Here is a 15910-nt window from a genome sequence, read left to right as displayed (position 1 = left end):
CGGATTCATAGGTGCAGGGCTCAAGGCCCCAGTCCCCGGTGTGACATCACCAGCGAACCTGTAAATGAGATACTTAACCTCACCTGCTCTGGCTGTTAAACCCAGCTCTGCAAACGGGCCCCAGCTGAGAAGCGATGTAAAAATGTAAGCGCTTTAAATCCCCCAAAGATAAGTCTGACTGTCAAGTGGTCATTAAATGATAACAGCCCCCTCCTCTCCCCCCCATCTTTGAGGTGTATTGCAGGCCCAGTTTTCATATAATATGCCACTTATTACTGCAGCGTGGTGCATCCAAGCATCTGGGAGATTAACTGATATCTGGCAACAGGAAACTGAACACACAGATGCGCTGAATATAAACAAAGATAACACTCAGATGATGCCAAGATAGTATGATTCTCCAGCCTGAGTGTGATGTCGGGAAAGCGTTGGGAAAGTGGGGTGTTGTTGTTGTTGTTTTTTTTTTTTGTTTTTTTTTGCCAAACGGGTTTTTACAGGACAAATGTTAGTTATTTAACTATTTGAATTGTTCTCCACATTATTTAATATCAAGTAAATGTGCTGATGGTCAGCTTGACCACTTCACGAAACAGAATGGAAAAGCTTCCACAGTAATCTAAAAAAGAAAAATGTAGAAGGTAATTTAGTTTTGTACGCACAGGTTTAATAATTATATAATAATAACTGACACACATCATCCAATGACATCAAAGACATGGGAGAAGTGTTCAGGTTATACATTCATACCACATACCAAACATTGTTTTGATAGTGAAGCATAAAATTGGTTCAGAGTATTCAAGGGATGTTCAGAATCTGGTCTGTAATGAGTAGATTATGATGAATATGTTTTCAAGACACTGCGAAATATGTACAAAACACAAACACATCACATCCATGGGGTACAAAATTAAACTATGTGGCACCTCATATACACTAAATAGTACACAGAATAGTTAAGTAAAAGAAGCAGTGATTTGCATATCATTTAATACGTCGAAAGAGTGTATGTTGAAATCCACATTTAAGCCATGAAAGTACACTGTAAAATGCTCAGTGTAAATGCCACTTGAACGGGGTTAAGGGATAAAATGTGTGTTGTTTCATACTGCCTGTGCTACATAGTTGTGGGAGGGCTATTCTCCTTTTTATGATTCAGAACGTTCCGGACACCAGTGTTTTTCTCTCCTATATCACTGCGCCTAACCTCCTTTACACTCGGTTCTCAGTTGGACTGAGAATATACAGCACGTATGGCTGAATGGTACAAGGCATTTACATTACACTCGGAAACGGAAGAGGACTTTGGGGGAGGTTTATTAAATCGGCACCCCAACAGAGAAGAAATCAGGAATTTCTTGAATATTTATTGAATGTGTTTTCGAAATAGAAGGAAATTGTGAAAAAATAAACTGCAATTTTGTCATCCAATGGAGTTCTTGTAAGCAAATAACTTGAAATGCAAAAAAAGAAATACAATATTTAGAAAATACTGTCATCTGTCCTGGGAAGGTGCATTTAGATTTTAGGTTATTTAAAACTGCTTGTCAGAGCAGTAAGGCAGGTGGCAAATCAAAAGAAGACCTGCATTGCTAGACTTATATTAGAATTCCTGTGATATGAAGCAGAAATGCACCTTCCACTGCGTGTGTATATTAAAATATGCCACAGCAGATGAAAAAAAGCTACTGTACGTGCATGTTATAATTTATATCTGATAATTTGTTATATCGCTGACACTTTTCATTCAAAGCGGGAAAGCGTTGGGAAAGTATGGTGTTGTTGTTGTTGTTTTTTTTTTTGTTTTTTTTTTGCCAAAACGGGTTTTTACAGGACAAATGTTAGTTATTTAACTATTTGAATTGTTCTCCACATTATTTAATATCAAGTAATATCAAGTATAATACAGTCGATTAGCTTAAGTGGGGGGGGGGGGCAATCCCTCCTGGAACAATGCGGGGTTAAGGGCCTTGCTCAAGGGCCCAGCAGATCTTATCGTGGCTACACCATGGCTTGAACCACCAACTTTCTGGGTCCCAGGCATGTACCTTGGCCACTAGGCTACAGTGGCGACGCGTTCATGTCATTGCTGAAATACATCGATCAACGCATAATAACAAACACGTTCATAGGTTTTGTGCTGCGGCTAATGGGTAATCTCACCGTCGTGATCTGCAGTGGAGTGGGACTGTGCTTCCTCGCCTCCCTTTATGTGTATCCTGTATCACGAGATGCGGCTTTGTATCTAAAAAAACACAGCAGGTGAATTAATGGGAAGTCTCGATCGATAACGACATCACGTGGAACTCGATTTGACGATTCAAGGATGAAGAAAAAGTCATTTTTGACGGTCACTAGATGGTCAAAAGAGGGTTTCAGAATGTGTTAGCCATAATAATAGAATGGGCCAACCAGGGTCAATATTTTCGTCGAATACGGTTATACAACCGCAGGAGCGGGTTTCTGCGAGTTAACAGCAGATATGTAACATAAATGAGCTGAAAAAGACTATCCGTTGTATGCACATCGGTGTTGTAATGCGCTGCGGCACGCCAACACACTATCCGAAAGGGCTGTTTCAAGTACTATCACGCTGCATATGCGTATTACTATGGTAACCCTAGGACACCATGGAGAATATTGATAGGAGATCCAAAAACACTTATCTGAATTCCAGGACATTTTCCAGCAGTGAAAACCTAACTGACTGAATAAGGACACATTGAAATGATAGTGATATTCTGACAGTCCAGTAACACACCAGAATATATTCACAACTACACACCTACTGTAGGTTGTTATTGAATGCACTTTTACATATGGGTTAAAACCAGAATTATGGAATGTGTTAGCTATGTGTTTTCTATAACCTTCACAATTAATATTATCATCATATAGGATACCTGACACTGTCTAGGTATATTACACACATTCAAGTGAACAAAAGGCCTTATGGTAAAAATGAAAATAGAATAGTTGTTGAGGCAAGGCCCTTGACCTGGAAAATTATATTTGAAAAAGCATCTTTGGGGGGTGGGGGCATTATGAAAGCAATCTTATACAACCAAAAGTTTTCATCCAAATCCTTTCTTTGAGTTAATCTACTTTCTCCCAGAAAATCTACAGCTCTGCAGGACAAAACTGGAAAACAACACTAAGCTACTTACAATACAAGTCATTTTAAGCTGTTTCGGTTGAATTGTAATAATTCGTAAAATCCTCGCTGCAAAATTCTGCATAACAACGGGCCATACGCAGATATGTTTAGACATTTACACATTTCTAACCGGTTGTCGAATTCTATGATGAACACAAAGTCCTTTCATTTCATTTCAAAAATAGCATCCTTCCTCTGGTACAATAAATAAGAAAATATGTAATTTTGCCTCGTGCAATTAAAAAAAACTTTTGTAATCGAATCGATATGCAAATTGTGAGCAACACCGTGCCAATCGACAAGCCAAAGTCAATGCGGCTTGAAATGATCGTCTCCGTCGGCTACACATTTCTCCCACACCCTGCCACCACCCTACGGCTCTCTTCTCTCCCACAATCCTTGTTGTCCCAATGATGTCATTATTTTTTAACCGTGGAAGGGAGGAGATCCAAATTATTCCAACGGCTGCACCTCCTCCCTAACCAATAGAGATTGGGCGCAAATATCTCCAGCAGTCTTTCTCCAGATCTGTGGGAGGGTCTTACGTTTGTCAGTTTCGTTCCTTAGCAATTTACTCACTTTAACACACTGCAGCAAGGGTGACAGGAGCCAAAGCGGAAAAAGACGTGGAAGGATTTCAAGCACAACAGCGATCTGAGGTAGGATATAACCGTATATTCGTGGAATCGTTCCTTTTTCTTGTTGCAATTGCGCAGGAGTATATGCTTTTGCCTTTTAAACAAGTAGCGACTGGCACTTTGCTCGGAGGAAAAGTAGGTGGTGGCTCGTGTGCGGTGGGTAGTTTGGCAATCAACAACTTGGGGGGTCACACAAAATCGTTCCTTATATTTCGTTTTTTTCTTGACATCTGTTTTCGTCGAGGATTTGGAGCATTTTTGAGCGAAACGTCTCGAAAAGTTGCATTTTATGTGTGCTCGAAACACCTGTTTTCTAGGTTTGGTCAAGTAGCCCTATAGCTCGTTGGCTAACTAGAGATCAATATCTTATCGATGCCTATTTATGTAGTCAAATCCCTAACCTTAAAGCTGATTAGCCTTTATCTGAAGTACAACATTATACGTATGTCCATTAGCCCGATACTCCGCGTATGCTGGGATACTTTGTTTCTCGCTTTTCGCCCTCATTTAGCCACATTAAAAACTTTGGGCGTGTATTTGGCATCTAGTCGAAACGGTGTTGTACATCGGCTGTATAACGTCATTGACGGGTTTATTTTACATTGTATTTGGTTCGGGTGGTCTTTTTAAGTTTTCTAGAAATGTACAATGTTTTATTTCACGCCTCTATGCAGATGACAAATCATTGCAGTTGAGAGGGAAAGGGAGTGTATCGCTCTCTCTCTCTCACTCAGTGTGAAAAACCCTTTTATATTTTCAGAAATGCTGCTTGACGCAAGCTTAGAGCGTTCGTTTGGGATTTGCTATAATGTAGCAATATATCGGGCTAGCTTTGGGTAATTTATGTACTCGCTTTAACATGCTGCACAGCTAGCTACTGCCAGACTGCTGTACAAATATTAGCCTATAAAATCGACTTAAACGTTCGCTTGTTCAGGTCTGTAATCATGTAGATGTAAAGTTGATATGATTGAAGTGCTGAGACCTGCTTCACTTTAACAATATTTCAGATTTTCACTCGTTCTTTCTGTTCCCGGAGTTTAACTAAGTAGTCGCAGATTTGTTTAACCCTTTACACAACTCCTGTGGGCGTGAGAACTTTGCTTTAGTGTGTCGTCAGCAGAGGTATTCCCAAAAACAAATAAAGGCCTCACGGGGGTTCAGTGTGCCGAATTACCACACCCTTAGTTCGTGACTTCAGTAGGCCCTAAGGTTTACGAACACGGTTGTTTTATTTACTCTTGCGCAAATCTGTTTAATCTGGTTTGTGCGCGTTAAATTAACTTGAGGAACCGTTACACTTTAAGACTTTTTATTTCTAAAAACAGTTTAGTCAAGTTCAGGCATTCATTGCTATTTAGAGTAGTCTGAAAACGTTATGATCGGAACAATGTTGGCATGTTGTTGGAGAGTGTAATGTTTTTTTTACATCGAGCCTACTTCATCTCTACGTCTACGACTATATATGGCTATGGTGCGAGGCAAAATAGTCAGACTCTTACAAAATATAATTTAACTGAGTTGAACTTCGTCTGACAATGAATGTAGGCTACTAGTACAAAAATGGATTGAGTGATACAACGTAGTGATCTTTTTTATTTTTAAACAGTTTGAGGTTAAATGTTTTGGTAGCCTACCATAGGTATCCTACCAATATAAAAAAAAAAATCCACGTAGGCTTGGTATCTAGCCTAGAACTCGCTTTATTCTGTACATTTCAACCGTTTATAACGCTTGCCTAAGTATATCATCACAATGGAATGCTGGCACGTCTCAAATGTAAATTTGCATTATTAGGCCTACCTGTCTGCTGCCTGGGAGAGATGTCGATTATAGAACAGTAGACTGCTGTGAAGGAAATGTCTTGCTGTGCAAATATTGGACAGCAACAATTAAACAAGCATCTGGGTTAGATACTGAGCAACAGGTCCCAAAGCAGTGGCAAACAAACAGAGGACATTGTGCTCTCACTGTCGCATGAAGTAAGCTAATGTTGTATTAGGAAAGGTTCACAAACCACTTACTGCGTCAATCCACCCACCAAAAATATAGTTAATCTGGTACAGTGTGTTGAGCTGTTCGTCTTCCATTCATATTTGCAAGTAAAGCAAGACATTCCTGCCTGATCCATCGTGATCAGTTCATCTCAAATCCCTTGCCTGTCATATATTCTAGACAGAAATGTATTTAAAATGTGCTGGAATGTTCACAGTAAAACTGTTTTGTTATTTAAATGTGGTCTGGCAGTGGCAGTTGAGGGAAGCTTTAATTAGTTGCCACTTTTAAAGCAAGCCAGGCACTTCTTCCCAGTGGCAATTTACGCATCTTACTGTATAGCTTCAAGAAATAGCGTTCAGTTCAATTTATTTGTATAGTGCTTTTTCACGGCACAAATTGTCACAAAGCAGGCTTACATTAACCCCAGGCCTGAGACCCCCTTGGAGCAAGCCTGGGGCAACAGTGGCAAGGGAAAACTCTGACTAACAGGAAGAGTTCAAGTTGCATTATCAGTAACAGCAAATTTGTCCTCACTCGTCTCAGACATCATTCTCAGGTGAGCCAGGCTTGCGTGTGCTTTTCTCTTCACCAACGTGCCGTCCATGCTAACGGGCGATGGGCCTGCTTGTGCAGGGTGGAATGGTTGCAGTCCAGTACCGCCAGTTGTGTTTTGTGCGTTAACCCCCACTATTGGGGGTGTATGTATATATGTGTGTGTATATATATATATATATATATATATATATTAGTCCTTATTGTGTGACGTTTTCTTTTCTTCACAACCATTGACAACCAATTTGTCATTTTGTGATTTCTTGCCTTATCTGGGCAGGAATGGATCCGCAGTGTGAGATACACATTCCTAAAATTGTAAGGGCTTACTGATTCTGAAATGGAAACGGACTGCGTAGCTACTCCCCCGTTTCTCAAATTACGGCCCTCGAGGGCTGAGAACTTCTGGTTTTCCGCCCTCCCTCTACCTGGGAGTCAGGTGTGGCGAATCAGTAGCACTAATTGCTCAGTTAATTACTTGGGAGGAAAGAAAACGAGGGCTGGATTTGGATTCGAAGACCAGGTTACAGTATCCCGGGTATACACCATAAACTGCCTTCTTTGGGTCCTGAGACTGCACCCATTGTTGCTTTTCCTGCATAGTTTACTCCTCTCTTCTGTGCTGAACCACTCTGTTAAAGCACTAGACACTTCACAAATGGGTTTGGAAGTGCTGTGCTGATCTGGGGTCAGTTTTGCCCTCTTTGTTTATAATGGTTATGGTTAGAACATGGAGTGGGGAAACCTGAACTGAGATCAGCTCTCCTACTGTGAAATGCTTTATGAATACAACAAGTCCAGGTTCCACGTGACAGTGACTGAATGCCAAATGATCTATGATTTCCGAGCGAGGCGTTTTATGATCTCAAGTCTGGTGCAGGTAAAATGGCAGGTTGCCTGAAGTCCAGTGTGACCCATTGGACACAGCTTTACTGCACTGTACCAGTCCCTGTCAATGCATTTAAACTGCCTATGCGTGTGTATGGATGGCTAACAATAACCATTAAAGGATTTTGGCATTTCGTGAATATGCACAAGGAGGAACAGGCTACCATCATAGTTGTAAGCCTGTTCCTTCATTTTGTCTGTTGGTGACTGCAGTTTTTTCAAAATAAAAGGCTTTGTTTTGATTAATTTGTGGCAAACCGTTTTTAGAACTGCTAATTGGAATACAATCAAAATGAGTGTTTCAGTTTAGCCCGCTGCCTCATATTTGTAGATTGTACTGTCATATAAACACCCATAATTCCCCTAGGCAGTCTCTTACGGCTATGGAATACAGGCATGCTGAAAATATATTGACAAAAATCATTGTTGTATGATCACAACACTTACACAATATTTGGGGAAATATTCAAATCTTTCCGCTTTCAGATATTGCAGTACATTTGAATTTATGTGAAATGTCCATCATAATATTTAAAAACAATTTCACATATTTACACTTTGTTGCAGGACATTACATTACATTACATTAATGGCATTTGGCGGCGCTGTTATCCAGAGTGACGTACAGTTGATTAGACTAAGCAGGAGACAATCCTCCCCTGGAGCAATGCAGGGTTAAGGCCCAACGGCTGTGTGGATTGTGGCTACACCGGGGATCGAAGCACCGACCTTAGGGGGACTTTGCCTAATACCCTTGGGGAAACCACACTGAGGAGCAGCCGAAATTCAGTCCTGTCTTGTTTCTTAGTGTTTTTTTTTCCTCGGCTGTACTCCTGAACCACCTAATTCCACCATCATTTCGGCATATATCACATAGATTGACCTTTAAGACCAAGGAAGATGGCAGTAGGCACAGTGGTATTAACGGGAGAGTATCTGCTCGGTGAAATTCAGACTTAGCATTAAAGTTGAATGCACACCAAATTCAAAAGAAATAAATCTGAAATTGGTGGGTTTATCTTTATTGAAAGCTCATAATCTTGTCTGCCGGTTTCCAAGATTATCTGTGAATAACCTAGAATATCAAAATGCTGGCTAATTATATAGGCTAATGGCAGTAAAAGCTTATGCTTATATTTAGACACCTGCTCCTTACACTTCCCAATATTTAATTCTATTTGTGCCAGATATGAAAGACGTAAGCATTTTCAGTTTCAGTTCAGTTTTTATTTTTATTAATAATATATATATATATTTTATTTTTTTCCCATGATGGAGATGGAGCCTATCACAAAGTCTATTGCACTATGTACTGTAGGCGTAAGCTATGTTGGGTTAAACCCCAGACACAGAACTTATGAAACATAAGAAGGGATCTAGCAGCGGCCTCTGGGACTGCTAATTCATAAAGCCTAGATTTACTGCGTTTAGTTCCCTGGGAATCTGCAACTTTGCTGAGCTGAAAATGCCGCTAATTTTACTGCCTCTCTACTCATCATATTCTACTTAAATAGATAGTTTTGTATTATCGAGTCGGCAGTAAAAGCTCTCAATGTCAGACATCTTAGACTTTGGTTAGGCTTGATTGATGTCACTGGGTTTAAAGGTACAATAGGTAAGATCTTTTGTGTTAAAACATTGTTACAAGACCATCCCTTCCTATCATTGAAAAAGGCTCACTGACACATTGACCCTCTGCCTGTGCTTATAGTCCTTACATTTTGGGTTTCAAAATATACAGTTGACGGACCGACACTGTACCAAAGCATTGTACAGCTGTACAGTAATTCAAGCTCATTGGTTGAAAATGGGTTCTGATTTCCACAGCCAATGGCTTGGAAGGGGGTTCAACGTCGTTGAAATGCGTTCACAGAGAAGGCGTTCACATAAACAGTGTTGTGGTTTGAAGGTGTTTGTTGCTGCAATTCCTTGACTGTTAGAAGTCTGAAATTACCTTTTAATATCAGATTGCTTGCAATCTATTCCCCCAATTTGGCCTTTTAGCCTGAATCCGGGATGCTTGTGATTTCTTAACTTTATTAGGTGGCTTTCGGAAAAGGGAGTGAAATGTAAGTACTGTGAAGGGAAGCCTTGCTCACCCGTGAATGACATCAGGAGTGTGATGTTTGAGGCCTGATTCAGAAGGTAAAATACGGTGTTCTGGTTAGTACTGTAAGACAAATGTGCTGTACTCTTGTGGGAGGGCTAATGGGTAGTTATTCTGTTCTAAAATATAACGGGCAAAAGTAGAGCAATTGTACTGTTCTGATGGCAAATAAAGTATTGTACCTGGAGATGTCTCAGGGCTGTAATATCCGCTTATTTTTCCTGTGTTGCCATTTTCTTGCGTGGAACAGGAAACGGGAAACTGGAACATAGCTTCCTGTTGGCAGGAGGACAAACTCTGATTAATCCGGTTAGCCAGAATTCTGGAAGGCCCTCAATAAGATGTTCTGATTGGCTGAAACTGCTTCGGTTCATACCTGAAACAACTACATGAGCCACTTCCTAGTGATCATGTCAATTCAGCTCTTTGATCCAACTTTGCAAACATTTTTTGTGAAAGAAATGATCTCATGGATTCAATCAGCACGTCTCTATTTTTTCAACATTATTCCAACGGTTTAGCTTAGTTTGGTATTAATGTGGCTACCGCGGTCTGGGCTTGGCTGCGTTTCGTATTGCTTCATTTATTTTCCCTTTTAGAGCAGTGATCCGTCTGCCTCGATTTATATCCTCCTACAGTCTGATCAACTAGCTTATATCGTGTGCCTGCATGCGTGCCTAGATGTATAGATTGAAATCACAAAGGTATAAATTATCTAGTCAGAATCTTTCCTGTCACTGGTTGTATTATTCCCATCATCCATAGTACTAATACAGTAGTGCTTGATACTGTGTGTTACCAAAAGCAAAATTTTCCACATTTTTGGACTTTGAAGGTGTTCCATGAAGGGAACAACCGTGGCCCAATTGAAAAGTTTTACATTCAGTAATGGTCATTACATAAACCTGCAGCATAATGATAAGTGCCATTGTAGGTGTGAGAGGGAGATTTGAGGATGTTAAAGTAGCAAATGGTTTCGAGGATCTAATGTTAGATGTAGCGTAGGTAAAACCCAGAAGAACATGAGTTCATGGTTTTCTGGAGAAGATCCAGTGTAAACGGGTATTGCTAGTGCTTTTTAGGGGCAGAACCAGGGTTTGTTCGTCGTTCATTTTTGTCTCCTTGTCCACAGCAGCACAACAAAATGGTGGCAGAATTGTAAGCCTCCCACGTCGTTGGCGACCCCGGTCAGGAGGAATGTAATAGCACGGAAACACAGTGGCTCATTGTTCCGTCTCGTGAAGGTTCCGGGCTCCTATTGACTGGGTTTGTGGGGTAACTTGCGTTTGTATGCTGGGTAGAGTCGATTTACTTCCCTGCTCCCAGACGAAGGGGGTAAGTAAAACACACCTGTCCTGAAACACCACAGAAGAAGTCCCAGCTATTGGATATATCGCTCTGGAGGTTTAACATCCCCAGTGTGGTTGTCATGGCGATGCCAGGCGCTTGGCGAACTGAGCGTTTTTGGCAGGCCCCTGTGCTTCGTCCTCATGGTACATTTCGGCCATTTTATTTGGGCCCTTGCGGAGACTATCCAAGGAGATTTGGAGCACCCCACCAGCCCCTACCCCCCCCCCCCCCCCCCCCCGCCAAGTCTCATTTGCCTAAAATTGCAGCTGATTTGCATACAGCTGGTATCGTTGGCCGCGGGAGGGCACGTCTTGTTGGGGCGAGTCCAACGTTTGCTGATGAGGCCTGGAGCGAGGTTGAGACGGATTGTCACCTGTTGTTTTAAACGCATGACGAAACTCGGCGGGGGGGGTGATTCGCACCCTACAACTGCCTTTGTTAAAGTCCCATGTATGATATAATTTTAACAAAGGCATTTGTAGGAGAACGAGTAGTCTTATTTTGCTGTGAATAGTCCTGGATGCCAACACATGGCACCGCTCCCAACAAGATGTGCGTGGAGGAACACCCACTGTGGTTCCTGTTACCGTCCTTTGCCCTATAATAATAATAACAACAATAAGAATAATAATAATAATAATGATTTCTTATTTAACTGACACGTTTATCCAAAGCAACTTACAGTTCATTAGACGAAGTATAGGACAATCCCACTTGGGGCATTGTGGGTTTAAGGGCCTTGCTCAGGGGCTCGACAGCTATGTGGATCTTATTGTGGCTACACTGGGGCTTGTACCACCAACTTTCCAGGTCCCAGTCATGTACCTTAGCCGCTAGGCTGCAGGCTGCCCCAGAGTCCCTCTGTGAAAAGGGACCGTTTGGCCTTGGTTTCCTCGTCAGGGCGTATTCACCGTAAAACACGGAAAGTTGTCCCAAGCCGGGAGAGCGTTGTTGAGCAGCATACGCCCAGGAAGTGAATCTCTCTGCCTGGACTCTGGACTCTGGAGCAGCTCCCGTTCGAGCCACAATCCCACAGATGTTCCCGCTCCTCGAATCTTTAATTTCCGAGGGCGCCTCACACACCCGCAGCTGATTGGGCTAATTAGGGACGGGGGCTTGATCAGATTACAGAATGAAGGGTTCGGAGAACAAAGGGGATATGATCCGAGATTAATGACACAGACACACACGGTCATGTCTGTCCACCCCCCCCCCCCCCCCACCCTGTGGAGCGAATCGCAGTAAAATGAATCACCTGTTACCGCCACAGCAAGGAAGTTGGCGTACCCTTATGTACGGGGCGGGGGTTTTATTTTGGTGCGAGTCACAGCGCCGGTCCTTGGCAGCTGTGGTGAAAACCTCTGCTGAAGATGAGACCGCCCCTGGGGCCGTGCCGTCTGGTGCGTTTAGGATCGGAAACAAAAAAAATGTGATTGAAATCGTCGGCGGTGATTAATGCTGTTAATTCGCCCACCATCCTCCTGCGCGGGAACTTGTGAATTTATCGTAGTCAGGCCACAACTGCGTGATGGGCTCCTTGTTTTAATTATCCCATCGATATTTGTGAAATTACAATTATTATTGTTTTATTTTTTTTACCCTGCTCACTCCTGCTGGTGTCTGAATGATGGCCACAGTGGATGACTTGGCTGAAAAGCCAGAAGCCCTGCACTTCACAAGCATTTTAGTTTTGTAAAAGATTTAAAAGGTGTAAAAGGTTTCTTTCTAGAACATATTTTCAATTACTGTTGGTATCAGTGGCAGAGTCTCTACCGTTTTCTTACCCCACTGGCAAATCTTGAAATGAGTCGAACAGTCTTACCTCATTGGCCCATCTTATTTAGCAAAAAAGTAAAAAGATGTGGTGCCAGTTTCACAGACGCAGATTAAGCCTCGGCCCAGACTAAAGTATAAAGATTTTCCATACATATGCTCAATCTGTCTGAAACCAGCCCTTAATAAGACTGTCTTAATATAAGACAAAAATACTTCATGAGATTGGTTATTTTTTGTTTTTTGCAGTGTGCAAAGGCTTTGTATCCAGCCAGGCTCTGTAGGGTCCTCTTATTTAGTATTTCCGTGTTTAAATCAGTAGTAAAATAAATGTTTTTCCCATCAGAGCCCCAATTGTGTAAAAATCCTGCCGATAAACATCTCCGTTGGCTCTTCATTGATTCACTTCCCCCTCATTTTCCTGCCTGCGATGGCCCCTTTGTGGTTCGTTTAAAAAAAATGACCCACGGTGCAACACTCGGGCGCAGATGTTTGATACCCGCTGAATCGGCCTGTCGGAATAACGGAAATGAACTCGTTGAAGGCATCGCCCATTTTCTCCAGAATCCGACGCTAACGCTTTTAGCACGTGCGTCGACCGCGTGAATATCTGGCCTGCTTTCACTCGACTGCCGCAGACCGAGGAACCGGGGGGAGCGCGTCTGGATTTCAGCGCTGCTCTTTCAAACGGCTAGCGGCTAATGGCTAGCGGCCGGCGTGTGCGGAGCCGGAGTTGTCGGCGGCACGCGGGCGGGGCGGCGCCCTGGGACACGCATCATTAACCGCCGGCGGCGGCTCCGTGCCGCGCGGGGTGAGCGCGATGGCGACTCGTGACGGGCTGGAAGGAGAGCGGGGGATGAGGTTAAGCACTTTAATTAGGTCGCTTCCTTCTCCCGTGCGGAGGAAGGAACTGGGTCATGTGCCGGCGGTGACGAGGAAAGCGGAGCGTCGTTTGGGCCGCCGTGACGACCCCGCGGCGGGGCCTGCTGCTGCACGGAGGGAGGGACGCTCTGAAGACCGGAGCGGACTGGAGCCAGGAACTCCCTGAGGCCTGCAGCGGAGGTATGCTGGCTCTGAAGGCTCGCGAATGACTGGCTCTCAAGACCACTGAAGATGGGGTTTAACCCTGAAAACTGCAATTTAATTTGACTGGCTCTGAAGACCACCGAAGACTGGCTTTACCCCTGAAAGCTGGAGTGGAATTGTACCCGCAAGACTTGCAAGAGTTTCACTCCCAGCGTACTGTTCAGCAAGGTCCTCAAGGGGGGGGGGGGGAGATCGGGATCGGGGATCTGGAAGGTCGGCAGCTAGCGTCGGCAGAGGAGAGGAAACAGGACGTGAGAAAAGCGCGGGTTCCGCCGCTGACGTCACGGAAGGTCTTGCCGGGCGGAGAGCGGCTGCTTCTGGAAGGTTCCGGGCGGGAAGGCGGCCTCAGCGGGGGCTCGCACAGAGGGGCTATTGTTCGGCTCAGAGGAGCGCTCGAGGTGCCCGGCTGGTGAGATGGCTGCTGGGAGCCGGGTCGTAAACCCCACGGGCGTGACCGCGCCCGTCTCGCTGCTCCCTCCTTGCTTCCTGAGCCGTGGCCTAACCCGGGCCATATTCAGCCCCCCGACAACACAGCAAAACGTTTATTTACATGGAAAGGGTGGTGCGTTGAACATCCAACCGCGGGCGGACTGACTGACGTAGGTACGGTTTGCTCTTGTGGCATCTGAGAAGGCCATTCTGTACGTTCTCTGGGCTTTAAAGCAGAGGCCTACGTTATTATTGATTCAGGCTACAGCCCCGACACCCACACCAAATGGGAACAAACGTGCCTCGGAGCCTGTTGCAAAATGTTGCGCACCGCTGGGAGGAAACGACTTGTCTACCTGACAGAGAGCAGTTGTACTGCTGTGTAAAGTAAATCTGCTGCCAATAATGGGTGTAGATATTTTGTCATTTAACAATTCTGTAAATATGAAGTAACGGATTTGCTTATAAAATAATGCCATGTACATGGAGCGTGCTACGGTCTGTGCGTGACCAGTTGGCCTGGGGGAAACGGCCTGTGCGTGACCAGATGGCCTGGGGGAAACGGCCTGTGCGTGACCAGTTGGCCTGGGGGAAACGGTCTGTGCGTGACCAGTTGGCCTGGGGGAAACGGTCTGTGCGTGACCAGTTGGCCTGGGGGAAACGGTCTGTGCGTGACCAGTTGGCCTGGGGGAAACGGTCTGTATGTGACCAGTTGGCCTGGGGGAAACGGCCTGTGCGTGACCAGTTGGCCTGGGGGAAACGGTCTGTATGTGACCAGTTGGCCTGGGGGAAACGGTCTGTGCGTGACCAGTTCCCAGCTCCCCTTAGGGAGTCTGCCTGTCTAATTCATTTGTTTATTTATTTGACTTGGAGTATTTATTAGTCGTTGAATATTTTGCAGCATTCCACTCGCATACATCGTAGTGAGCAGTAAAAAGTTCTCAGAGGCTTGGAGGCTCCTTCCCTCATCTGAAACCTGAGGGAGGGTGGGGTGTTAAATCTGAGATTAATTTTCTTTCCCCGTTTGCCAGCATGAAAAATTGGTACCAGTGGCAGAGTCTCCGTGGCCCTGTCCTATTTCGGCTCTCTGACTGCTCTCCCAGCGGACGGGTCCCAGAAGCTCGAACCCTTGGCTGCTTCCCACAGTCTTTCTTCAGTCCGTCTGTTTTGCACGAATTACCGTAGAGCACTTGGTCATTTGGGCTGCTAGCCGTCGGTGTAAACCAATGGGATGCCTGCGGTGTACCTCTATTCCCCAACTTTACAAAGTAGGTCCCAAGCACTAATTATCCATTTCTTAATCCAGAGAGTGGGAAACTGAACTTTAAACAAAATGAAAGTTTTGAAAATCCTCAAGGCGCATCCTTGAGGATTTTCAACCCAAACCTTATTCGCAAGAAAAACACAAAAAGATTTGTTGTAATCATGGTAGAAAAGTCCCATGTATAATATAATTTTAACAAAGGCAGTGGTCGGAGAACCAGTAGTCTTATTTTGCTGTGAATAGTCCACGTTTTTAGCATTGTTTGGCCCAGTTAGGCTCATCCCGGCGGGCTGCGACTGAGAGGGATGTTGTTTCGGAGGTGTCGGGCGACGCAGCGTGAGTCACGAGGCCACGGCTCGGGGAATGCGGGTCGTCCGTCTGCGTGAGGAATGCACAGCTGCATACCTTTCAGGGCCACGGTGACCCCCGATGACCCCGGCCATCCACCACCCACCCCCCCCAACACTGTGTTGTGTGACATCACTACATCTTCAGCAGCAATGCATACCAAAAAACATTACTTTTGACTATACCCTTTCTGTCCCAAGAGTGCCATATGGCACTCTCAACTTTATACCTTTTCAACCAATCAAAGTGGCTGCTATAGTGTTGTTTTGAGCCCGTATTAAAACCCTACTCAGACACAGCTGAAGCCCCCTGGGATTCGA

The 15910-nt window shown here is 44.3% G+C and overlaps 1 protein-coding gene across 1 annotated transcript in view; it reads left to right on the top strand.

The window, feature by feature from the left end:
- The first annotated feature begins 3657 nt into the window (after window positions 1-3657).
- Window positions 3658-15910, top strand: part of LOC133139256 (rho-related GTP-binding protein RhoA-D) — a 50306-nt gene continuing 38053 nt past the window's right edge. The window contains exon 1 of the mRNA XM_061258677.1: window positions 3658-3816. The gene's annotated coding sequence lies outside the window, so the exon portion shown is untranslated. The remainder of the gene's footprint in view (window positions 3817-15910) is intronic.

The sequence above is a fragment of the Conger conger genome, chromosome 10 (genome assembly GCF_963514075.1).
Source record: "Conger conger chromosome 10, fConCon1.1, whole genome shotgun sequence".
Classification (NCBI taxonomy): Eukaryota; Metazoa; Chordata; class Actinopteri; order Anguilliformes; family Congridae; genus Conger; species Conger conger.
The sequence above is the reverse complement of the archived record's forward strand: the minus strand, read 5'-3'. Positions and strand labels throughout refer to the sequence as shown.